This window comes from Monodon monoceros, unplaced genomic scaffold (genome assembly GCF_005190385.1).
Source record: "Monodon monoceros isolate NGI ecotype Baffin Bay Population unplaced genomic scaffold, NGI_Narwhal_1 Super_Scaffold_20, whole genome shotgun sequence".
Lineage (NCBI taxonomy): Eukaryota > Metazoa > Chordata > Mammalia > Artiodactyla > Monodontidae > Monodon > Monodon monoceros.
Genome location: NW_021703777.1, coordinates 21,597,678 through 21,624,523, shown reverse-complemented (window position 1 = coordinate 21,624,523; position 26,846 = coordinate 21,597,678). Strand labels below are relative to the sequence as shown.

Below are 26,846 nucleotides of genomic sequence, written 5' to 3'. Positions count from 1 at the left end.
TTCCATTCACTTAAAATATTTAAGGTATAACTAAAGTAAAATGTGTCCCTCTATCATAGTACATGATGTACTCAAGTTACCAATGGGTTGTGTTCCAACACTTAACATGTAAGGTGGGTTGGTTAACACCCATTTTGGTGTAGCCACTTTTCTCATAGGCTTCACCTGAAATTCAGGATAAATTTTCCAATAAAAGTATTTTGCACAGTGCTTAGAGCCTCATACATTTTTTAAAATAAATTTATTTATTTTATTTTATCTTTGGCTGCGTTGGGTCTTCATTGCTGTGCGCAGGCTTTCTCTAGTTGCAGCGAGCAGGGGCTACTCTTAGTTGCGGTGCGTGGGCTTCTCATTGTGGTGGCTTCTCTTTGCTGCGGAGCACAGGCTCTAGATGTGCGGGCTTCAGTAGTTGTGGCTCGCGGGCTTAGTTGCTCTGTGGCATGTGGGATCTTCCCAGACCAGGTCTCGAAGCTGTGTCCCCTGCATTGGCAGGTGGATTCTTAACCACTGTGCCACCAGGGAAGTCCCTTCATACCATTTTAAAGAAGCCTACTGATCCTAGGATTCTAGTTCCTGAAAAAATACTTCCTCTCTTACCGGGCGTGGTTGCAGCGTTGGTCATACCTGGTTCCCCTCCTGTCTCTGGGTGCTTCTTCCCTGACTCTTTTACAGGCTCCTTCTCTTATGCTCAGCACTAAATGTGGAATTCTCAATGCTTGATCTTGGACTTCTTCCATGTGTCCCCAGCTCAAAGAATGGCTGGATCCCCCAGCTGTACAGGTGTGTAGATCAGAAATCTCGGGGTCATTCTTGGCACCAACCCCTCCCTCTGCGCTCATGTCCCTACAAGCCCGGTAGATTATACCTCCTCACCTATCCATTTCTCTCCAATACTCTTTGAACATTCTGTGCCATTTGTTGCCACAGGGCCTTCGATTGTGCTGTTTGTTGGAACAAAACCCCCTCACTTGAGCTTTTATTTTTTTTTAAAGAAGGAAGTCATCTGCTGTAGTCGCTGATTTATGGATTCATTCAGGCCTGGAGGAAAGAAGAGTAGAGAGTAGAATTTTGAAGCTCTTCTCTAAAATACGAGGTAGAGAGCAATTTCTTGTGACAACCAGGATTAACTGTTATATTACAAAGGCAAACACTTTTGAAGGCCATGTGTCTTAAAGACAACTTCTTAAAAAAATAATCCAGCAAGGACAATTAAGTAGTTTCAAAATACAAAAACAGGGTGATTACAAGACATAGAATTGATGACACAAGAGCCACTAATTAGAATCCTGTCTCCGTACTCACCTGGGTCTGTAACCTCTTACCTGATGAGTATTCTCACAAACAACTGTCTTTTAGAAAATTTTCAGACATGATTCTACTAGCCATATATACATAAAATAATGTAGAAAATTAAAGACTAGACTTTAAAGTTCAAGGAGGGAGCGCTTCCCTGGTGGCACAGTGTTTAAGAATCCGCCTGCCAATGCAGGCGACACGGGTTCGAGACCTGGTCTGGGAAGATCCCACATACTGTGGAGCAACTAAGCCCGTGCACCACAACTACTGAGCCTGCGCTCGCTCTAGAGCCTGTGAGCCACAACTACTGAAGCCCGTGTGCCTAGAGCCCATGCTCCACAACAAGAGAAGCCACAACTAGAGAAAGCCCGTGCACAGCAACAAAGACCCAACGCAGCCAAAAATAAAAAAATAAATTTATAAAAATAGAAAAGCTCAAGGAGGTTATAATTTCCCACCTCCTCGTTTTTCTTCTCCCGCCCCGACGTGTGCTGAGAAATTTCCTACTCATTATTCAGAGTTCAACTGTCATGTCAGTCCTCCAGAAAGCCTGTCCTGACTCCTACCCCTGTATCAGGCTCCTTTGTAGAACATTCCCAGAGAATCTCATTCTTTTTCTTCTTGAAAGTAACCTCAGTTTGTAATTGAACATTTATGGCTAGAGATTTTTAAAAGTTAATATCTGTCTCTTCCACTAAACTTTAACCCCACGAAACTAGGGAACGTGTATTTTTTTGTGTTCCCATCGCTATAGCCTCAGAGCTTAGCGTGGCACACTGTAAATGCTCATAGATGTTCATTGAATGCTGTGCAAGGAATGGCCCGAAAACAGTACAGAACCACTGTAGGTATAACGAGTTTGAGAAACTGAATTCAGAATCCTAATTGGTTTCTGGTACACAGCCCCATTCTTTCCACTCCCTTTATGAACCTCCCTACCTGCCCTGGCCTTGGTGGGCCTCCCCTATCTGCAAGCTCTTCAGATATTTAAGCAGCTACTGGTATTCTGATGGCCTAAATCCAGGGCTCACTCAAAGCTGGGCTGGGGAAGAAGAAAGGTGAGAACGAGGAAAGACCTGGAAGGGAAACAGAATGGAAATAGAGTGCTGGCCAAAAGTGGGGCGAACATCCTCAGTTGTGGAGGGCGTATGATCGCACAGAGAATCTTGTAGGGCTGCTCCCCTTCTTCCCAAAGGCTCTAGTGGTTGAACTGCCCTTCTACTTCCATCCCCTGTGGTCCTCACCAGGACTCCGCAGAATAGAAGAAAATGCAATCTTTGCAGTACCTCTGTTTTGCAAAGCATGTGGTCAGCAGATGCACCCATGACCTTCTTCCCCTTCCCTGGGATTTCAGGGGTTGTGGTGAGACCAGGCAGCGAGTGCGTGCGCACTGGGGATTGCATGGATGTAGGGGATTGGAATGTGGCAAATGTTACTGAAGTAGAGAAAAGCAATGGCGAAGGTGAGGGAATAAGGGAGGACAAGTCTTTCTCTCACTCTCTACGCCATCAGTCCCCTCAGCAGACTTCAGCAAAGTTTGTCCCGGTGGTTTGCAAAGGTTGTATTGATAGTTCAGTCCAGTATCAATATATGTGTGTGGCGGGGTGAGGACCACTGCCTAGCTCCCTCTGCAGAGTCTCCTGAGAGAGTTATACCACGCGATACGTGTCCTTTTCTATGGGGTGAATTACTCTTGAAGCTAGCACCCATTGCAGTACCGTTTTGTATGGTGTGTTTACTCCCTAAAAATATTCCCATGGCCCTTTCTCTTCTCAAAATTCAGTCCTTTCCTAACTGTTTATTTTTACCTCTCATACTTGGCCCAATAAGTAATAAGTAATTTTGTGTCTGCTCGAGAGATAGAGCTCTACCAGGGCAGAAAGAGAATCTGAGTCTCCTAAATTAATGGCAGTCACTTTAGAGTCCGGGGGGGTGGGGAGGTGGGCAGGTTAGTTCATTCTTACTGCAAAGAGCTATTAAGCACCTACTATGTGTCAGGCGGTGTTGCAGACATTAGGCGTACAGTGGTGAATAGTACAGGGAACGTTTTTTCCCTTTTGGAATTGAGAGAGCGCTCCTTTGAAGAGCTTAAACATCACAACCGGAAGAGACCTTGGAAATGATGAAAGCTGACCTCCTCATTGAGAAAATGTGGCCGGGTAGGGAAGGACCGCTCCCAGGAACCCAGGTCTCTTTGCCCTGCCTTCCCTCTGCAGTTCTTTACTCTGGACCACATCTGGCTTCGTTCTAAGCTGCCAGCCCTGTTCGAATCTTAGTTATGTCCCTTGGTGCATGCATACTCCTCCTTAAAAGGTCAGTGGGATTAAGCTAAGCAGTATTATTTTCACTGCAAGCCCAGGGAGGAGAGGCATTCTCTGAGCTGAGAAACCTACTGAGTAACTCACGGGGGAAGCATTTCCCTAAGACAGAAATAGTGGGTGTTTATGTAAGCACATCATCTTGACCCAAGCTCTTAATCATTCAGTGTGGCGTAGTGGACGATAGTGAGGAGAGGAAGGAGGTGGGGAGGGAGCTGGATGAAGGGCTGACATCATAGATCCGTTCTTAGAATAGGAGGCTGTTGACAGAACTATGATAGGTGTCAGACAACCTGTCCTTAATCAAACACAATAAAGGCTGTGTTGTGCATGCGACTTTCACAATACAAAGTTCAAGAAACACTCCGGTGAAAAGCATTACTAATACTCAGAATTGTCACTCTTCAATTACTGCTGCTTTGACTGTATAATAATCTGTAATAAAATTATTTGCTCTTTCTAAGCAGACCTGAGGTAATCCCCAAACTAAAGTAGGAACTTACACCATGAAATGATTTCAGGTGATGCATGGATCAGTAGTGCAGATATACATATACACACACATGTATCAACCACATCAGATCCATTATTTCACAAATGTTATTCATTCGTATGAAAGCAAAAGTTCAAGTGAGTGAATTTAAATAAAAATGAGGTGAGTTTTTATTGTATGTAAACTGCTTAAAATTCTTTCTGACAATAAGCACGTTTAAATCATTGAACAAACTTTAAATAGATTTCAGTTATTGATACTATCTTTAGAATTTTGGACCGTGCCTTTAAAACATCCTGATTATTCAAGAAAGTCTTTTCTAATTAAAAAAAAGAGTACTCTTATTCCTGTAACTCTCCTTCATTAAATAAGTATTTACTCTTTTGCTTACATTTAATACAAAAATCTATTGAGTTATTTTGGATATTGTTTTAAACCAAAATTAGGAAAATAAGTTCTGTAAAGAACAGAAAACAAATTGAAAGATTATAAAAAGGAAACTAAAAAAAAAAAAAAAGCCATCATTAAATTTGGTTTGGGGCTTCCCTGGTGGCGCAGTGGTTGAGAGTCCGCCTGCCGATGCAGGGGACACGGGTTCGTGCCCCGGTCCAGGAAGATCCCACATGCCGCGGAGCGGCTGGGCCCGTGAGCCATGGCCACTGAGCCCGCGCGTCCAGAGCCTGTGCTCCGCAACGGAAGAGGCCGCAACAGTGAGAGGCCCGCGTACCGCAAAAAAAAAAAAAATTTGGTTTTATCTTTAATCCTCCTAGGAGACTATATAAACTACTCCTTCCATCTTCTTTTACAATTAAGAATAGAAAACAGAAATCTCTATTGAATAATCATTGAAACTGAAAAAACAGGAGAGAAAGGAGTAGAGAAGACAAACGAAGAGGAAGTATTAACAAGAATGAGCAAGAATTGGGGAAACAGGAGAAAGACAGAAGATGGTGAAAGAGAGAAGTATAAATAGAATAATATCTTTAGAGAAGAGGCAGAGGAAGATACTCCGAGATAGGCTTTGGTGGAATAACACAGAGTTCAATTCACTTTGAAGGATTTCTGATTAAACTTTTAAAGATACGTTACATTTGTACAACCAGAGACATAGTGGGACTAACATGTCTTGATGTTCTGTAAACCTGATCAAATGGAAAATTTCTAGCCTATATCTTAAGTCTGTGCATCTCAAACATTTTCCCAACATAATTATTCAATTATAAGTAAAGTCAGACTAATTTATTTAATTCCTTTTCTGTGTGGCAATTTTCAAAAGGCCACGGATAAATTAGTACTGAATGAGTCATTCTGGTAGTTATTATGCCATAAGACTTGCAAAACTCAACTGAGAAGCTTCCATCTTGTTATACTTATTTATATTCAGTGCCGTTTGTAATTGTAGCAAGTTGAAATAAGTTTTGAATAAGGATGACTATCTCGAGGGTTTAACATTTGTGAAGCCTCCCAAACAAAATCCATGTTGAAATATAACATTTTAGGCAACATCTCATTTGAGTTGTGAGGCAGCAAATTTTTAACAAATCCCATTACCTTTGTCTTGACCTACGTGTGTGCCAAGAGCAAAGTCAAAAATTTTAAATCAATGTTGGCAGTTGTATTTATCCTGAAGTTGATATACTTTGAACATCCTTTGATTTGTGCATGAAAATTTAATTGCATTTACTTTTAATATTCTGCAAGTTATTGTCTAATACCTGCCTGGCAATTTGATATTGCTCAAAATTGGATATATTTGTTGATAAACCAATATATCTTGCGTACTTACAGTTTGTAATAACGATTCAAGGGGTAAACCTCTCTTGCACCCAGAGTTCTAAAGATTTTCCAGGATTAAAAACTATAACCAGATTCTTCCTTATATATACTGACCCAAGGAATCAAGAATGTATTTATGAAATTTGTGCTTAAATAGCTTATCCTTCTAGTTTTTGAACTACTTAAGTGAATAAAATTTGGACTACTTAAGTGAATTTATTCACTTAACTACCTAAGTGAATAAATTCAGGACTATCTACTAGGAGAGATTTGGAGACAGAATTTCTCTATACTGGTTTCCTTGAAGAGGCTTACTTGCCTTCCAAAACCAGTTTTCAAGTCCATTTCAACTCCTGATCTGATAAAGCTCTTTCTTCAGCTTTGCTAGGAATGAATATAATGGAAATGATTTCTTTCCAGAGTTCAGGATGAGTTCAATAATCTGAAATTGTTGACTGCAATCCTGAGTTATATTTTCTCTTGAAACCACATGCCTGAGTGTTTGTAACAAACAACATCGCCATTCCCCTAACCTCACTGTCATTAAAGCAGTTATTCCACGTCCAGACCATAAGGATATCCATTCCTAGGTGTTGCTACATCATGTATACCCTTGATAATAAGAATTAAAACCTTAAACTGAAAAAAAAAAAAAGCTATCAGCACTTCAGTTAGACTTTCCAATATTACCGTTTCACTGTGGTGTATGTTTCAACCACAAGAGTATTTTTGGGTCTTTCTCTTTCAAGTGTGGGATCAGCCCATCAACAGAGTCTGTTCCTTATTTGGTATGAATGATACCCGGGCCATGTGAGTTTCAGTCAATACCACCTCTCACACTTCCATAACAACAGGAATTGTCAGAGTCTTTTCTGTTTGTGAGGTGAAATGACCTCTTCGCTGCCCTTTTTTGGAGTGTCAGGGTTTCTGAAAGGTGGATTTCCAGAGTGGTGAATTCTCAGAGTAGAACATGTTCTGCCTTCCCTACCTTGAGAACGCCCGCAAAGCTCAGGGCGGGGTGGGGGATAGATTCTGGGTCTGCAGCCCAGCAGCTGCAGTCAGCTTTGAGAGGCTTTGCCATCTAGAGTAGATCTGCCCTCACTGATTGGGAACTCCTAGGTTACAGGCTGCTGTCTGTCTTTCACAAATATGAAACTGCACTATTTTTGGAAGCGAACTTGGCAGCGGCATGTTTTTGCTGTGTGTCACAGATCTTGGAACCCACGGGTTGCAAGGAACTTAGAGACGCTTTAGACGAATCCTGCAGAAGCTGATAGTTCAAGGTCACAGTGCAGGCGGAGGAGGAGGTGGCGTCCAGAAACCGGGACCCTGGGCTACTGCACGCATTCTTTCAGTGTTACCTAGCACCGCACTATCGTATTTCAGAGGTGCTCCTCTGCAGGCCAGGCATTGCAGCGAGCAGGCCAGCTCAGCTCGCCCCTGGCTGGAGGATGTGAGCACTGGCTTAAAGACCTGAGTGCCATCCCCAACCCTGAGAGTCCATGATGGTCCCTGTCTTAGTCAGCTGAGGCCACCATATCAAAATACTACAGGCTAAGTGGCTTAAACTGAATTTTATTTTTTTTACGGTTCTGGAGGCTGGGAGTCCAAGATCAAGATGCCAGGAGGGTTGGTTTCTGGTGAGAACTCTCTCCCTGGCTGGTAGATGGCCGCCTTTTTGCAATGTCCTCACAAGGTGGAGAGAGAGAGAAAGCTCTGGCGTCTCTTCCTATAAGGATAGCAGTCCTATAGGATCAGGACCCCACCCTTATGACCCTGGGTAACCTGAATTACTTCCTTAAAAGCTCTGTTTCCAAATATAGTCACTTTGGGGGTGAGGGCCTTAACATCTGAATTGGGCCTTTTAAATAGAGTCCGCAGGGAACTGGATTGGACTCTATGTTGGATAAATTTATTTTGCCCCGTTATCTACCTGGATTTCAAATAGAGGCTCTTTAGGGAGCATTGATTATCTGGGCTTCCTAAAGTAAAGTCAGAGTACAAATTTATCTGGAGTCTCGACAGCACTGGGCCACTGAACCATACTTTGACAGTAATATTTGAACAGGTGATACATAGTATGGTATGGAATTCAAAGGGCGTATAGTGAAAGGTATGTCTCTCTCGCTCCTCTGCCCTAATCTGTTAATAGTGAATTCTTTACTTTTGTACAGGTGGTCTGTGCATTGACAAGCAATCTGTATGTGGTTTTTCTTTTTACACAAATGGCAGCATATTGTACTCACGGTTCTAGACTTCCCTTTTTTCACTTAACAATAAATTATGACAATTATTCAACAGCACTGCATGTGGATCTAATACATTTATATACTTTGCATTTTATAAAATCTGTGAAATACTTCATTGTGGATATACCACAGTTTTCTAACCAATCTCCTCCTATTGATGACCTCTTAGATTATATTTCTAGATTTTTAATTATCTCTCTCAAATATGAAACTGGGCTGCAGTGAATATCTTTATAAATATTCACATATGTACATACACGTACATCTGTAGGATAAGTTTCTAAAAGTGGAACTGCTGTGTCAAAAGGTACGTACAGTTTATGATTTGCTGGAGATGACCATATTTCTCCCCATCATGGTTTGTAGAAGAGGGTTTTAAGTGGGTCTGAAATGTGACAGAGTTTGATGGAAGCAGAGAAACTACACAGATTTGCTTTGCACTATCTGTTTGCATTGGCTCACAAATCTCATATCCTGGAATGTTCTCCCAGGTCCTTTCTGCCTCGTGATCCCCAGCTCAAACTCTTCTCTTCCATGAAGCTCTCCTTGATGACGGTTTTCTCACTTTTATTCTTGATTCGTTCCACACGATGAACCTTCTGTACATGGAATCAGGAAATCTATTCCCTATAGACATGACTCTCTAACGCTTTGCTAAATACAGTTTTCCTCTTTAAATGTTTCTTGTGTGTATATTATTTCCCTAACTAGATTCCATAATGAAAAACCAACATTTACTTTGCTTCTATAATAGTAGTATATAATTTTTATAACAGTTAATAGGATAAAAAAGAACTTTTGCGTTCATATTTTATTGTTTCATCAATGTTTTGAAGTAGCCATAGCAATAATAATGATAAAACATTCTCATATTTACATAAACTGTTAATAATGTATAAGTATAATATATAATTAATATATAATCTTATTGTTATTATTATTTCATCATGGAGGTGAAGAATTTGAGACACAGTGAGATTAAGTGCCCAAGTCACACAGCTATGAAATGGTAAAGGCAGAATTTAAACCAGTGTTAACGAGTCCAAATCATGTTTCCTTTCCACTGGCTTGCGCTTTCTTTTACATTTAGTAGTGCTGAGCGCTCAGTAAAGAGCTGTAGATTGAACATAAACTTGCATCCAGATGATCCAGCTGAAAACCAGGTGGGTGACAGCCTTGAGTGGAAATATACCCTGCGCTCCACTGCAGGGAACCTAGCAAATGGATTGTTTTGCCCTTCAGGGCTGCCAGTCTTCAGGGAATACCTTTTTTCATTTTTGCAGAGCCTGGATTTCCTCGCTGGCAGGGCTTGCTTTGGTCTTGATGCCTTTTAAATGTGGTTTTTGTAGTGTGGCCAGCACCACAGTGACGTCACTCACGGTTCAGTATTAGCCTCTGGCTTGGCTTCGTGAGGGCTGGTTACAGAGGCAGTGGGTTAAGTGTGTGAGCATGAGCTCCACAACCAATACCGGTATTCATGATAAGTAAACCTGCAGACGAGTCTTCTTCTTGCCTCCCGCTTGCGCCCTTGGTCTGATCCGTGCGCAGATCAGCTGGGTTCTAGAGTAGCCTCTCCCGTCAGATCCTGTGGGCCTTTGTCTTGGTAACTCCTCTTGGGGGGGTTGGTGGGGGGGGTGTTAATCTGGCTGCAGCTTTCAACACTTTGCCCTCTTTAAAATCTTTCCGGATTTGGCTGGGCTGCTTGGAAGCAGGCGAGACCTTGGATTTCCACTCCAAACATGGTTAATCTGCTGGCTCTCGTTCTGAGGCTTTCCACGAGCCATTCTCTCGGAGGAACTAGAGGTATGCGTGTCTCCATGTGGCTTGCGGAGGTCTAGAGGGAGCTGAGGTGGAGTGGGTAATTATTTAGGAAGCTCTTTTATTCTCAGATGCTGGCGGCAGCTATATTTAGACCCTAGGAGGCAAATTACCACTGTTATGCCAACACCACCCACGCAGGCAACATTTTTTCATTTTTTCATGCCAGGCCTGTCATTCCTCCTGGCCAGTGTTTTATGATGAGTGATTGTCACTGCCTTCCTTACAGTTCTCTCCCCAGGTTCTTGTTCATGGCTGCATGCCTGCCAGTGTGCTGGGATTTGGGTTTGGGGGAGGGGGGTGGTAGGAGCTATTAGGGAGAGAGAGGAGAGAAAGGAGACCGGGAATAATTATCCTTCTCAACTCAGAAATAATGGCTTTAACATTTATTGAAATCAGTGCCTGGTTGAAGTCAGTCTATTCAAGCGGGATAAAGACCTTAGAGAAATCATAAACGATCTTATTTCTCCAGGCCACATAAACACCTAGGAAAACCAGGGTCACTCACTGTGATCAAGGAAGTTCTGGCTCCCACTGCATGACCCTGGGAGGCCTACTCCAAAACTATGTCCCACTGCCACCTTCACTATGGTAGGCAGCATGGTGCCCCCTCCCCCCAAAGAGGTCCACATCCTAGTCTCCAGAACCTGTGACTGTGTTGTCTTATATGGCACAAGGGACTATGCAGACGTAATTAAGTTAAGGATCTCGAGATAGGGAAATTATCCTGGCTTATCCAGTGTAATTGTAAGGATCTTATAAAAGGGAGGCATGAGGATCAGAGAAAGAGGAAGAGATGTGATAAGGAAAACAAAGGTTGGGGTGATGTGACCACAAGCCAGGGAATTCAAGCAGCCTCTAGGAGCTAGAAAAGCCAAGGAAACAGGTTCTCCCCTAGAGCCTCCAGAAGGAGCCCAGCCCTGCGGACACCTTGACGTTAGCCCAGTGACACCCATTTCAGACTTCTGATGTCTAAAACTGTAAGTTAATGAACTAGTATTGTTTTAAGCCACCAAGTTTGTGGTAATGTGTCACAGCAGCAATAGGAAACGAATACACCCACCAAGACGGATTTTGACACCTGTAGGGAAGATGCGTCACTCCCGAGGGTGTCACCTCTCCATCCTCTCTTCCTCTCATGAATCCTGGGGAGGACAGTGGATCCCACTGTTCCTGGTCACCTGCTGCTCTGTTCCAAAGGTCATCCCTCCACTCCTGTGTGGGAGGACACATCGCATGGAATCCCAGCTCTTTTCCCCAACAAGAAGCAGAGCCCTCTCTGTGTAGCCCTGACACCAACTTCCAGAGTTGCCCCTGGGGAAGTGGTGGGGGAGGATTGCTAGTTAATATGCCCAGCTCGCCCTTTGAAATAGGTGTTTCTGAGTGCCTCCACCCCACCAGGGAGGACCAGGGTCAGAGAGCCTTGTCATGCCCAGGAAAGCTTCCCTCACCCAGTTAAAGGTGGAGCATACCGTGGTCTTCCCTGGGCTGCTCTGGAACAGACCGTGAACCCCTCTCCTGCTACAGCGCAGGTGCAAGACCCAGGCCAGCTGACCATGCTGCAGCCTCCTTTTCCTCTCTCAAGCCTGCCCCAGAGATACAGCTCTACTGCTCAGCCTTCTGCTTTATCTTCCTCTTCTCTTCCCAATCCCTTGTTAACTCTTTATCTCCTGATCCCTAGCAAGTTTGTCTGACAATTCCTGTGCATGCAGATGGAAATTCTGAGGATGAGAAAAGGGTACATTAAAATGCACCCAAGTATACTAAAATTTTAAATAAAGAGAACTCAAGCTGGAATCATTACCACACATTCTTGTTTTTTTTAAGTAGAATGGATCAATTTAATTTTATTAATTTATTTATTTTTAATCAAAGTATAGTTGAGTTACAATATTATATTCATTTCAGGTGTACAATATAGTTATTCAGTGTTTTTATAGATTATACTTCACTTAAAGTTATTACAAGTCAGTGGCTATATTTCTCTGTGCTGTACAATATCCTTATTGCTTATTTATTTTATGCACATTCGTCTGTGGCAAGGAATCTAAGAACTTGAAGAATTTTTCATATTATCAATAAAATCCCTTCCTTCTGGGAAGAAGCCAGGTTTACTATATTGTATATATTTTCAGAAGACATTTTGATTCTGATTTTTTGGTTTTTTAAATATATACAATTTTTATTTGTTAATTATACTCCAATAAAACTGGAAAAAGTAACAACACCAGCCCCCTAAAAAGCAGTATCACCTTCTATATTTTGTTTGTGAAATTCATCTTTTGTTGAAAAAAAGCTGTAGTTCATATATTTTTGTTACTCTTTGTATTTCATGATATGGATATTCCACAAATGATTTATCCATCCTTTTGTTGTTAAGCATTTCAGTTGCTTCCAGTTTTTAACCTTTAAAAACTTTTCTCCAAACAACATCTTTGTCATGTCTTTTTAAATTTTTTATTGAACCATACTTGATTTTACAATATTATATTAGTTGTAGGTGTACAGCACAGTGATTCCATGTTTTTATAGATTATGCTCCGTTTAAAGTTATTACGAAATAATGGCTATATTTCCCTGTGCTGTACAATATATCTTTATTGCTTATTTATTTTGTACATAGTAGTTTGTGTCTCTTAATCCCATACACATATTTTGCCCCTTCTCCCTTCTCTTTCTCCACAGAAGACACTTTGCGTTATTTTAAGAATTTTAGCTCTTGAATTGACTCCATTAAGATTTGGACTCTCTGAAGACGATTAACATGATTCCAGTCTTCCCACATTTGGTATAATTATTCTATCATTACACTGGGGAAAAAAATCAAACACGCTTTTCTTTGCTCTCTAAATTTATCCTTTAGTTAATATTATTCCCTTATGACTTATCGTTCTTAAATTTCGCTTAGAATATGTTTATTTGTTTCAGGTTTTGAAAGATGCTTTATCGGTTGCCAGCAACTCAAATATGTGACTGTCTTTTGCCTTAGTTAGAATCTTATTTAAGGCTGAAGTCTTGACTTTCAGAGTGGTGTTTTCTAGTGAGGAAACCAAGTTTTATGGTTGTAATGTTAGAGTGGCTCGGAGGCTTCAGAAACTAATATTTGCAAATGATTTTCCAAAGGAAAGTTGTTAGTGGAGTGACGAAAGCTATCATTTTGTTTCACTTCAGAGTTGTCTATGAAAGAGAAAGCAAGTAGCAATTTCTAGAATAAGCAAAGGGAAACGATTAGCTCCAGATAATGAACACTCTGCATTGTCTGCGGAGGCATCCTATGGAGAGCCTGCGATGGGTGTCTGAAGAAGCCTTTGGTTCCTTGATGTTTACAGTGCAGTCTGTGGGCATGTGTCAGCCAGTGAATGTAAATACCAAAATTGCCATGCATTAGCAGGGCTGTCTAGAAGAACCTAGCTGGAAAATTCAAATTAAAAACAGATCCAAAAGAAAGGAAAAACAATTCTTTTTCATTTTGTTCATTTGTTCTTGATTTTTTTTTTTTTTTTTCTCTTTTGGTTACTGGCCACTGTCTCTTTGTACAAGTAAGTCAGTGAATTTGCTCCCGTGTCTAAGGATTTTGGCAAAGCTCTCTCTGAACAAGAAGTGAAAGGCTCTTAATTTCTCTGGTTGGTAACCTATGACTGGCTGGGTCTTTCCAGAATCAGTCTGTCAGCACTCACCTATAACTTGCTTCTGCTATTGCCTCCAAAGCCAGATGATAAATAATTAATAAGTCCTCAAGATTTGTGTTTCATGTGGTTTAGAAAAAAAACAACAAGAAGATAGAAAGATTGTGATTCGATGCTTCAGTTTACACAGTTAGTTGTTAATATTACAGGGTAAATGCCCAAGAGTTAGAATTTTTTTTTTTAAGATGTTGGGGGTAGGAGTTTATTATTTTTATTTATTTATTTATTTTTGCTGTGTTGGGTCTTCTTTTCTGCGCGAGGGCTTTCTCTAGTTGTGGTAAGTGGGGGCCACTCTTCATCGCGGTGCACGGGCCTCTCACCATCGCGGCCTCTCCTGCCGCGGAGCACAGGCTCCAGACGCGCAGGCTCAGCAGTTGTGGCTAACGGGCCCAACCGCTCCGCGGCATGTGGGATCCTCCCAGACCAGGGCTCGAACCCGTGTCCCCTGCACTAGCAGGCAGATTCTCAACCACTGCACCACCAGGGAAGCCCCAAGAGTTAGAATTATTGATATGAATATTTAAATGATTTTGCTTCTTCCAGGAAGCTTAGCTTATACAAAGTGACAACATCCATCTGTAAGATCATAATTTATCTGTTACTTTCATCTTTCTGAATGTTTTTAAAGCCTACTTAGAAGCTGCCACCGGCTTCCTTTTTGTCTTGGGTAAGCTTCCTAGGCCTCACTTTTCTCTTTTGCAAAATACGGAGTTTGGACTTGGCAGGTGGTCTCTGGGTGGCTCCCTGAAGTAGAGCTCTGTGGTTCCACAAGAGTTCTCCATAGCTCTGCCCACATCAGGAATCTCCTCCGTGGACTTTCTGTGGATGAGATTAGGTAATCAGGAACCAGATGCCACCACCAACCACCACGATAATGAAGCCTGTCTTGAAATTCCAACTGGATCCACATTACCTTAGCTTAAAAGCCTCTTGATGCTATTTTCCAAAAGCGATGTGATACATACTTAGTAACCCTGGAAACCTCGCTGACACCAGCACCTGTGCGCGCCAGACCTTAGGGCCACTTTGGAAGCAGCCAGGGTCTGGGCAGCAATGGGGTTAAACCTCTATGGCTTGTGATAGCCTTTGCTGGAGGGGCAACCAAAATGCTTAAAATAAGGGCTGTCTTTTCCATTGTACGTATTCCTGAGAACTACCAATCAGCGTTTTCAGTGTGGGGGGTGCTGGGTTGTTTGTGATGGCGGTGGTACTGTTTTGCTGTTATTTAATATATGTCTGCAAAATACAAATCAGAGACAGCTTTACAGTTGACTTTAAAAGTGAAAAGTCAAGTAAAATTTTTCCATTATTAGGTTGCCGTGTAAGATAAGCCCCTACTAATTGCTGTATATTGAGCTTCAAAGAATTCAGGTCATGTTGGAACAGGAGGACAGAGGGTTCCATGAGGGAATTGTTCCCATATAAAAGACAAGTGGAACTAATGTGTTCGAGGATTATAGGAAATGTTATTTGTAAGCACGTGCAGAGATAGTAGCATTGGGGGTGGAGGGAACAATGGAAATATGGAAAAACAGGCAAATGGAAGAATGATGCAATTATGAACTTCAGGAAAAATGAAGAAAAGGTGTGTAATTGTAATATACTACCTGGCTCTACAGTGAACAGTATTTGCATTGAATATTATTGATTCATCCAATGAGGGCTTAGGTGGTGATGTAGGGATGGTAGAGTGAATATGAGAAGTCATCTACAATGACAGGATGTCAATAGAAAATGTTCAAAATTAATAATCCAAGAAATGTTAGTATAAACGTATTTGGAAATATGGAAGGAAACATCAAGTAGAGTTGGTCCATCTGAGAACCACCAGTTTAAATGTATGAGCTTTGCAATGACACAAAGCATTTTACTAATAGGAACATAAATTATATTTGAGAATGAATGTTTTTCGTCTCCTTTGAGAAAGAACAAAATCATTTCTTTTTTTAAATTTTTATTGGAGTCTAGTTGATTTACAACGTTGTGTTAGTTTCAGGTGTACAGCAAAGTGAATCAGTTATACATATATCCACTCTTTTTCTAGATTCTTTTCCCATATAGGTCATTACACAGTATTGAGTAGAATTTCCTGTGCTATGCAGTAGGTTCTTATTAGTTGTCTGTTTTATATGTAGCAGTGTGTATATGTCAATCCCAATCTCCCAGTTTATCCCTTCCCCACTTATCCCCTGATAACCACAATGAGGCATCACCTCACACCAGTCAGAATGGCCAACATCAAAAAATCTACAAACAATAAATTCTGAGAGGGTGTGGAGAAAAGGGAACCCTCCTACACTGTTGGTGGGAATGTAAATTGGTACAGCCACTATGGAAAACAGTATGGAGGTTCCTTAAAAAACTAAAAACAGAGCTACAGTATGACCCAGCAATCCCACTCCTATGCATATATTCAGAGAAAACCATAATTCGAAAAGATACATGCACCCCAATGTTCATTGCACCACTATTTACAATAGCCAGGGCATGGAAGCAACCTAAATGTCCAGCAACAGAAGAATGGTTAAAGATGTAGGATATATATACGATGGAATATTACTCAGCCATGAAAAAGAACAAAATAACGCCATTTGCAGCAAGATGGATGGACCTGGAGATTGTCATACTGAGCGAAGTAAGTCAGAAAGACAGATGATATCGCTCATATGTGGAATCTAAAAAAGGGTACAAATGAACTTATTTACAAAATCATTTCTAACCTTTAAAAAGTCACCTAACCTGGTTAGTCCATATTTCCCTCATCTGTAAAATGAAGGAGAAGATGACGTCAGGGTGGATGATGAGACCTCTTCGAGGACCTTATTGCCTGATTATTTTATCCCATTCAAGTCTAGAAAGCTGACATCGGCAGAGCACTTACTTCAATGTTCAGGCAGAGCAAGCTTTGTAGGCTTTTAAAGAGGATTACATTGTTCCTTAAATCACTTTCCGTAATTAACTTTAATATCAGTAATCTATTCATGTAAGAAAACAGCTACTTTCCATGAGGAAGTTTTATATGCCTTTTCTTTTTATTTTGCTCTTAAGTTTGGCTTCAGTATTACTATCGAACTTGTGACATTCCTTTTGAAATGTCAACCCCTTAAGAAAAGAGAGTGTTATTTCTTTGTCTTCATCTTTTTATATAGCCATGATTTTACCCACTAGGCTAGCAAATATAAGCTGTAGGTGAGGTGACTGAGCAGCTCTATCCAATAGAAAAATAATGTGAGCCACATATGTAATTTAAATTTCTAGTAGCCACATTTAAAAAAAAAGAAAGGAAAGAGAAACAGGAGAAATTAAATTTAATATATTTAATGTAACCCAATTAGCACAAATGTTATCATTTCAATATCTTATCAGTGTTAAAGTATCTCATTATTGTCAAATATTTATAATTTCTAATGATATTTTTCGTGCTGGCCTTCAAATTCCAGTGCGTACTCTACACTTCAGCACATCTCAATTTGGACGCTACATTTTCATCAGACATACTTGATCTGTATTTAGATTTTATAAAACTTACACTTGTAAAAAGTAGATTCTCCTACACAAGTTGTCTCAGACATACTTAGAAGTTTTCCAGTAATTGAGCTGAGTAATGGTTTTAAATTAAAATTTAAATTAACTAACATTAAAAATTCAATACCTCAGCCATACTCGCTACATTTCAAGTACTCAAGGACAGCATGTGGCTAGTGGCTACCATGTTGGACAGCAGGCGTTATAGAATGACTGATGTGTTCAGTGATTTCAGTGGATGCTCAATATCCAAAGAATATCCTTCTCCCTTAAGGGTAGAGATGGGAGAGAAGGATGGTTGACTGTCCCTTCAGATAGGTGGTTTGAATGGTAGTTTTCAGTAGCTATATGTGACTACAACTATATGAGGACAAGTGGGCATGAGAAAGTATGAAAGAGCTACTTCTGCTAAATGATTTTTTTTTTTTTAGTTAAAAAATAGGTGGGGAAGAGGGGAAGAGTTCATATTTTTGCTTTTGATTTTTTTTCTGTGTGTAAACCTCTTGAAGAGTGATATTTATGAAGCAGTATATGTCACTAAAGTAAGCCAGTAGAGCAAGTATTTAGGATATCAGAGAACTATAAAGAAGGGAAAGAAGAAGAGTAGTACTTTTGGCACAGTTTGGGTTTACCCAGAAGCAGACCTAAGGCAAGGATTCAAGTACAAGCCATTTATTTGAGAGGTGATTCCAGGAAACAATGGAGAAATGTGGCAGGGAAGGAAAGAAGCCAATAAAGTGTGTGTTATTAAGCAAGTTACCACCATGAGCCACTGAAATTTAATCCCACTGGGGAGCTCTGGGAAATGTACCACAAAGTTCTACCAGCACAGGGAGGAGGGAGCTGAGGTATTTATGCACCAGCTTCCTCAGTCACTAGTTCAAGACTGCTCTCCAGTGGTGGTAATTCCTCCTTACCCACACACAGTCCTGAGTCTAGTGGTCAAGGAAAGCCATTTACTCAAAGAAATCCAGGTGCTGGCAATAGAAATTCAGGACAGTGTATACTAAAATGGTATGTGCTAGGGGGTATGGGTGGGTAATGGACAGCACCTGCTGCAGACACTTCTTGACTTACAGTGTAGAATGTATTGAACAAAGGACAAGAGAGGTATATTTCAGATCTGTGAAGCTTTTTCAAAATGCATACTCAATTTTCCAACCTTCTCCCATTCCTAGACCTGAGATCCTGATAAAATGGACCCACTTCTCCCTGTCCTGAGATCTACTGATAGAGGCATAAAGACCAAGGAGCCTTATAAACTTGATTCACTTACCTGTTAGTCTAAAAGCATTTCATACCAATGTCTATCACAGCCAGTTGCTAGAATTTATGGGTCCAGCCAAAGGATATGCAGTGTTTTCCATTTTGGAGTCTGGGCTCTGAGAAGCCATTTACTACTATCCACCAAGGTATATCATCAAGTTCTGTCATTTTTGATATGTTTTCTCAATATATTAACAGTTGGTCTTTTAACTGACCTTAATTATTTGTTGAATTCATAATCCATGTCATCTTACCACAGGGAAAACTATGTGGGGGCTCCCAGCTTCTAGAAACCAAAACAAATAATTTCTCTTAAGAAAGGGATTTTCCAATCTGAACTTTTAATAAAGGGAATTTTCACTTCTAGTTTTCAAAGATTACTGAAAACAACTTTGGAGAATACTAAAAAGAAACTAGAGATGAATCAAGGAAAGTAATGAGGCATTTAATAATTATGCAATGAATTGAGAATTCTGGGCCATTTCTACCAAACAAATAGGAAAAACTATGAAAAGATATGATTCATATATATTTCTCTATTCTATGCAATGGTACATAAAATAAATATCTAAAAGTTCACTAGATCCAAGATAATATGATTGTTTTTAAATTGTAATTATAAGTTCTGGCCATGCAATGTTAAAAATAGTCCAGTGGGGAATAATTGATGTGATTTTTCCCAGTAGTTCAAAGCAGAACAAAACACAAATCCATGTTTGCGTTGATTATGTGACTGTTTCAAACTAAAAATTATCCAATTTTTATTTTTCACTACCTTAAGAGAGCAACATGAGATGGACCATTAATTGCTGACCCAGTTATGTTCACTTTTCCTTTGAAGATTAATTTTTGATTTAAATGCTACAGAGTTTCCTTTCATTGACCAACGTGAGGTCATGTTGTAGAAACGGGAATTTGCTCAGCATGAGCCTTGTGGCCCCAAGCTGTTTCGAGCTGTCCCTGTAGTATTCAGGTGCTCTAGGTTGTCCAGAAGCTCATCCTTTGTTTCTGGGCCCCAGTGGAAGCCAAGGTTGGTGTGCTCCTTCCCACCCCTACGTACCTCCTCTGGTCTAAATGCAAGTTTTACACTGTCTGGAATGTTTTAAATAATTATTTGATAGATGAAATACATGATATAATAACTATTAATATTTATTGACTACTTGACTATGCTCTGGGTTCTTTATATGCATTATCTCATTTAATCCTCAGTCAACCCTTTGGATTAGGTACACTTACTATTAGAGTTTTGGAGATAATGAACCTGAAGCTTAAAGATTTAGTAAATCTTCCAGGGTCACCAAGCTAGAAGTTATCGTAAATGAATCTGCTATTTAATTTCATTTATTAGATTACTAGGAAGAGAAAATGCTGGGGAGTTTTAATCTCTTGTAATCTCCTATCCTGCAATTCCATTATTCTGCTCCTTAATGAGACTTACATGTATATTGGTTTTTGTACAAACTAAAATTAGAACTTAAAACATTTTATATGTAAGCAGAAGGTTCTGTAAGCATGATTATTTGCTCCAATAAAAACTGAATTATTGTAAAAGCCAATTTAGTATTTTGTGATTTGTCTTATGTCAGCCTGGACCCTGTATCATTTTTAACCGTTCAGAATTCTTACAAAAACTAGAAGTAAGTTATTTATGATTCTGATTTACTGAATATGTTCTAAGGAAATGCTTACAGGTCAGACTATAAATAAAATACGTTATTTTATATTTATCACTCCCCTTACAGTTATCACAAATTCACAGAAAATTCTGCACACTTGTAAATTAGGAAAAAATATAAAATTTTTTAAAAGCCTGAGTCATTGATCATGTCAAGTATAGCTGAGGAACCAACATAAGTGAGTTAATTAAGTTACTAGAGCTTTTCCAAGGAAAATAAAGTTAGCTATTGTGAGCATCTCCTTTAAAAAAAATTATTTATTTATTTTTTTGTGGTACGCGGGCCTCTCACTGTTGTGGCCTCTCCCCTTGCAGACCACAGGCTCCGGACGCGCAGGCTCAGCAGCCATGGCTCACGGGCCCAGCCGCTTCATGGCATGTGGGATCCTCCCGGACCGGGGCACGAACCTGTGTCCCCTGCATCGGCAGGGCTACGCATGGGGAGAGGGAAGGGGGAGGGGCAGTACAGGGGTAGGGGGAAAAAAGATTATTATAGGATTATATGGAATCGTGTGTGAAACTTTCAAAAGTTGTAAGCACTGTAGAATTAAAGAATCTTTCATTCAGGGGCTTCCCTGGTGGTGCAGTGGTTAGGAATCCGCCTGCCAGTGCAGGGGACGTGGGTTTGAGCCCTGGTTCAGGAACATGCCACGGAGCAACAGGTCCCATGCACCACAACTACTGAGGCTGTGCTCTAGAGCCCGTGAGCCACAACTACTGAGCCCGCATGCTACAACTACTGAAGCCCACCTGCCTAGAGCCCGTGTTCCACAGCAAGAGAAGCCACCGCAATGAGAAGCCCACACACTGCAATGAAGAGTAGCCCCTGCTCGCCACAACTAGAGAAAGCCCGCGCACAGCAACGAAGACCCAACACAGCCAAAAATAAATAAAATAAATAAATTCATTAAAAATAAATAATAATAAAAAAGAATCTTTCATTCAAAAAAGAAAAAGTACCTAGTCCATATGGCTGACATATATTAAGTAATAAATTATGATTTTGGCTTCATTTAAAAAAATAAAGTGCACTTTAGTAACACCTGGAGTTTGACATATTTCAAGTTGTAAGCAAAGCATTGAGGGAGCACAGATGACCAGTTTTTACCCAACAACTCAGATGAACCTTTAATATTTTGAACTTAGAGGTCTTCTGGCGAAAAAATGTCAGTTGGTTTGCACTAAAGGTTATCACTTTGGTTCCTGAATGATCAATTTCTACACTCCTGAAGTCATCTTACTGTGAATTTGTTTTTATCCCCTGAAAACTATCTTTATTGTCCAGACTAAGACTGTGTCCCAGACAACATCGTTCCCATCCCCAACAAGTATAGTAGTACATGGGTTTCAGGATACATCTGGCAGTGGTAAGACAATAATAATACCAATAAAACTTAACATCTGTATTGTGGTTTTTATATGGCAGGCTCTGTGCTAAGTTCTTCACTGAGAATTACCTCATTTAATAATAAGACAAGATATTTCCCTCTGATGGGTATTTTTTCTCAGTGACTCCTGCAGTAAGATAGCTAATAGAGAATGTGGGTGGGAAGGGGTGTACAGGAGGTTTGAGGAGAGATATAAAGATATGAGGTCACCACTTGGACAAAGGGAAAGCGGGTCCAGAACAGAGTAGAACAGGTGTTCTACATTATGCTGAGTGAAAAAAAGCCAAAGGCCAATCTCAAAGGATTGCATACTGCATGATTCCATTTATATAACATTCTAGAAATGACAGAATTATAGAGATGGAGAACAGATAAGTGGACATCAGGGGCTAGGGAAGGGGAAGGAGAGGGGAAGGGGATCATTCGAGGAAAGGGATCGTAAATTCAAAGTGAAAACAGCTGACTTGTGAGATTTTTCTCTTAGCCGTGTTCCCATGATGAAGTGGAGGCATAGGAAAAGAAAATTTTGTAGGCCACATTCTATGGAGAAATGGAAGAGCAAGGGAGCTAGCAGTATTTTTAGAGGAGTTCTTATTATTATGGACCATGTGATCTAGGCTGGGTGAGGACAGAAGTGAAGCCAGGAGGGGGCTGATGGGTAGTAAGTGACATCTTTGAGATCAGAGGTGGTGCAATTTCTAGGAGTGACAAGGGCCAGAGTAAGACAGTGGGAATGTGTGTCTAAGAAGGACTGGAGGAAAAGGAGGGTCAATGGAGAAGAGGGGAAAAAACAGCCAACAGGCTGGAGTTTTGGGTGGATTATCCTTGTGAATACTAAAATTCCAGTCCATGAACAGATATTTGTACACTCATGTTCATAGCAGCATTATTCACAGTAGCCAAAACGTAGAAGCAACCCAAGTGTCCATTGATGGGTGAATAGATCAGTAAAATATAGTTAAGTACATACAATGGAATAGTATTCATTAATGTAGCAGAAGGAAAATCTAACACATGCTGCGACATGAATGAACCTTGAGGACTTCATGTTAAATGAAGGTAGCCAGTCACAAAAAGACAAATGCTCTATGATTCTAGTTATATGAGGTATCTGTAGTAGTCAGATTCATAGAGACAGAAAGTAGAATCATGGATGCCAGGGCCTCAGAGGAGGGGAGAATATTGTATAATGGGTACACAGCTTCAGTTCTGCAAGATGAAAAGAATCCTGGAGATGGATGGGGATGGTGGTTGCACGACAATGTGAATGTACTTAATGCCTCTGAACTGTACACTTAAATGGTTAAGATGGTAAATTTTATGTTATGTGTATTTTGCCACAATTATAAAAACCCTGTACATGAAAAAAATAAAATAAAATTCCAGTCCAAGGAGGATGACTATTAGAAGCTAAGGGAGCTAAAGAGGGTGATAAAAGAGATGAACAGGAGGTTGGCAGATGAGGCCAGGAGAGGGGAGAGAGAGTTATCCATCCAGGTGGAGAGAATCTCAAAAGATAAGTGGTTTTTGAAGGCGAATAGGATGAGGTTAGGAGTAAAGGTTGGGAAGTAGCAAGATGGAGTATGGACACCCATCCATCTTCTGGCCCTGAGGTATGTGGGTTTAATAAAAATGTAAAAAAAAAAAGACTTGCCCCTTGATCACAGTTCAGAGAAAGTAGTGTCCTCAGAGGACAGCCAGCTCAATCAAAGCAAAAAGGTGGAGAATCAAGGGAGTGAAAGCATCATTCCCAGAAGAGATGGAAGCTACTAGAGAATTTGATTTAAATTTCCGAGACTTAAATTTCCGAGAGTCATAGAGGAAGGGTTTGAGGAGCAGGACATGGGTAGGAAGTTGGGTTGGACTAGATGATGGACAGAGCAGCGTAGCTATAAGGATCTGGGAGGTAACTCATGACTTAGGAGGCCTAAACTTCAGCAGCGCCTCAGGTTGGGGATGGGGCCAGGTGACAGTAGGTTAAGCAATCCGTGATATTGAAGGGCCTGCCTGAATGGGAGGAGTCTCTGGCTCTTCTGTGGTGCTTGGGGCCATCTGAGCTGATTCATATTTCTCCTTAATCTTCTGGAAGAACAAAACTAGGGCCCCTGCCTTGGTTATTCCCCAGAAAACATGACCAGGCAGAGTAGCTGATTCCACAAGGGACACATGAGCTCACGAGACAACTGAGGAGTATCACCACTATTAAAGAAGGTACAAAATGAGTAGATACCAGCTGAGAAAGAGTGATTGAAAAGATGGACCGCAAATATTAAGGGAAGATTCTATGCAGCAGGAGCTAAATGTTGTTAAAAAAAATAAGAAGAACCAATGGGAAACATTTGGTATGAAAAATACAGTAGTTTAAATTTTAAAGAACACAATAAATGAGGTAAAATACAGAATGGATACAGCTAAAGACAGATTCATGAGCTGGAAGATCAGCTTGAGAAACTCTTCCATGTGTCTGCCAGAATGGACAAAAGACACAAAGAAATATCACTATATATCTATTATGATGGCTAAAATTAAAAACAGTGAGCATTCCAAATGCTGACAAGGATGCTGAGGAACTGGATCACTCATATATTGCTGATGGGAATGGAAAATAATACAGCCGCTCTGGAAAACAGCTTGGCGATTTCTTTCTAAAACCAAGTATGCAGTTATCATACAACCTAACAATTGTATTCCTTCTTGGCCTTCATCCCAGAAAAAGGAAAGCTTGTATTCCTACAAAAACTTGTACACTAATGTTCATAGAAGTTTTTTAATAGCCCCAAACTGGAAATAACCCTTATGTCCATCAATGGGTGAACAGTTAAACTCTGATGCACCATATTCCATACCATAGAATACTACTCAACAATGAGAGGGAATGAATTACTCATACATGCAACCTTACAACCTAGATAGATGTTAAGGACATTATCCTAAGTGAAAAAAAGCCAATCTCAAAAGGTATGATTCCGTTTATATAACATTCTAGAAAAGACAAAATTAAAGAGATGGAGACATCAGGGGTTAGAGGAGGGGAAAGAGAGGGAGAGGGAATTCCTTTATGGTGATGGAATATTTCAATATTTTAATTGTGGGTAGTAGTTATATGACTCTATATGTGTGATAAAATACAGTTTTTTTTTAAAGAGACAATAAAAGGAGGTTTTTTATTCAAAGGTATAACTGGATAAGTAGATTTGTTTACAACCATTCTTGTGAAATACTTGAAAAAAAATGCAACCAACTTCTTTGCAAATAGCGGAAACAGACCTTAACTATGATGACCTAATTTCTTGGTGGATAATGTACATGATTAGGCAGAAATAGGCAAGCTCACACTGGTAGATCAACTATCTCAGTCAAAACTCCGTTTGTGGCCCCCGCTTCTTGATCGATTTCTGTTCCCACTTCATCTTCTACCATCTTGTCGACTTCCTGACCGACTCCCCTGTGGACTCTGTCTACCTGGCCGGCCACACCGGCCACTTGACCGGCCACTCCTCTGTCTGGAATTAGAAGATGTGTTTCCATCATAATATCCTTCAGTTTCAGGCAACTTGGCTGGCACTGAGAGTATCCAGTCTGAATCATGCCACTCTTCCTGTAACCTTTCTGACTCAGTGTGGGAACATCCAAGCAAATGCCCATATTTCCTTTTAGGAGGCACATTCTGGTAGTTTGGGACACAGCACTACTACGCAGCTTTCTGTTAAGTTCTTTCCAAGCACAGCTAACATCCTGTATTTCTTCTGGGCTTTCCAGAGTCATGGTCACAAACCCCTTATCAGAGGTGATTAAAGAGCGTGGTTCAAAACTTGGTGCGCCAGAGATGTGGGCTAATGCTGCATCCGCTGCCCCTTTTTCTTCCATCAGTCTCTGGGCTGATGGTCGGAAAAAATCAACAGCAGTGTAAGAAATGGAAGCCAGAGACCTGATGGCATCCATGCTTTTAGATTTAACTAAATCCATTGTAGAAGGAACGTCTACACGTTTAAAAGTAATTCCTGCTTTTTGTTCCACATATCTTAATTGACATATTAATTGACCTATGTTCCACATACCTTTCTCTTGGTTGATAAAAACATATGCAAATCCCTGTCTGGCCAGCTCTACCTGTGCGTCCAGAGCGATGAATATAGGACTCAACATCCTGTGGAGGTGAACTCTGAATCGCCAGGTCAACCTCAGGAATGTCCAAACCACGGGCAGCCACATTGGTTGCCACCAGAACTTTAAAACTACCCTCTCTGAAGCCTTTCAGTGTAATTTCTCTTTGTGACTGTGTGATGTTGCCATGTAAACACTGGGCATTCTCTTTTATGTGTGGATTCATGGCCATTTCAGTTACATTCTTTTTGGTCTCACAGAACATAATAGCCCTCCCTTTAGACCCGCTGTAGACTTGAAGGACATCTCCAGTAACTGCTGGCCTCTGAGATTAATGGCACTGGATGGTCAGATGTTCCACAGTAGTTGCAGCCTTTTGAGTCATTTTCCCGACAAGGTCAACCTGTTCGTATCTGGACTTCATGTATTTTTTTGCAACTTTGTATACCCACTGTGGGCAAGTTGCAGAAAAAAGTAAAGTCTGAGGATTGTCTTCAGAATCAGTTTTGTAGGATCTGTGGATAATATCTTCAACTTGTTCAGCAAAACCTAAATTAACATTTGATCCACTTCATCCAGCACAACGTGGCGCAGTTTAGAAAGATCTAATCGGCCGCTCTGCAGATGATCTTTGATACGACCAGGGTCCCAACCAAGATGTCAATACCATTTTGAATATGATTGATTTGGCTTTGATATGATGTTCCACCATAAAAACACGCCACACTGAGTTTCCTATTTATATATTTGAAGTCTTTGGCTATTTGGTTTGCCAGTTCCCTTGTAGGAGCCAAAACAAGTACCTTTGGTGAACAGCTTTTTTTAATTGTCTCTTGATTTCTTTGGAGTCTTTCAATCAAGGGGATGGCAAAAGAGAATGTCTTTCCTGTTCCTGTCAGCGCTTGAGCAATTAAATCTTTTCCTTCATATACAGAACCAAAAGTCTTAACTTGAATAGGAAAGAGATATGTTAGCCCTTGACCTTTCAGAAGCTTTATAGTCTCTTCAGAAATAAGGAAATTGGAGAATGCTCCTTCTTTCTGTTCACGTGTTAGGGTCTCTTCTAGTTTATTATCACTTGATTTATGAGTAGAGCTATCTAAGGATGACACTTGCTTTGATTTTTTTTCATATTCATCAATATCTCCATTTGACAGGTCTTTTCTTCTTGACTTATGAGATTTAGAAAATTCATCTGAAAGTCTATTACATCCTTCCTCCGTGTCACCATTTAGCTTCTCTTTCATTG

General features: G+C 40.5%; 1 protein-coding gene and 1 pseudogene across 1 annotated transcript in view; one reads left to right on the top strand and one right to left on the bottom strand.

The window, feature by feature from the left end:
- The window catches only part of RNF150 (ring finger protein 150), a 236,658-nt gene that overhangs the window by 115,330 nt on the left and 94,482 nt on the right, over positions 1-26,846 (top strand). The window lies entirely within an intron of this gene.
- Positions 24,846-26,846, bottom strand: part of LOC114902669 — a 2,249-nt pseudogene continuing 248 nt past the window's right edge.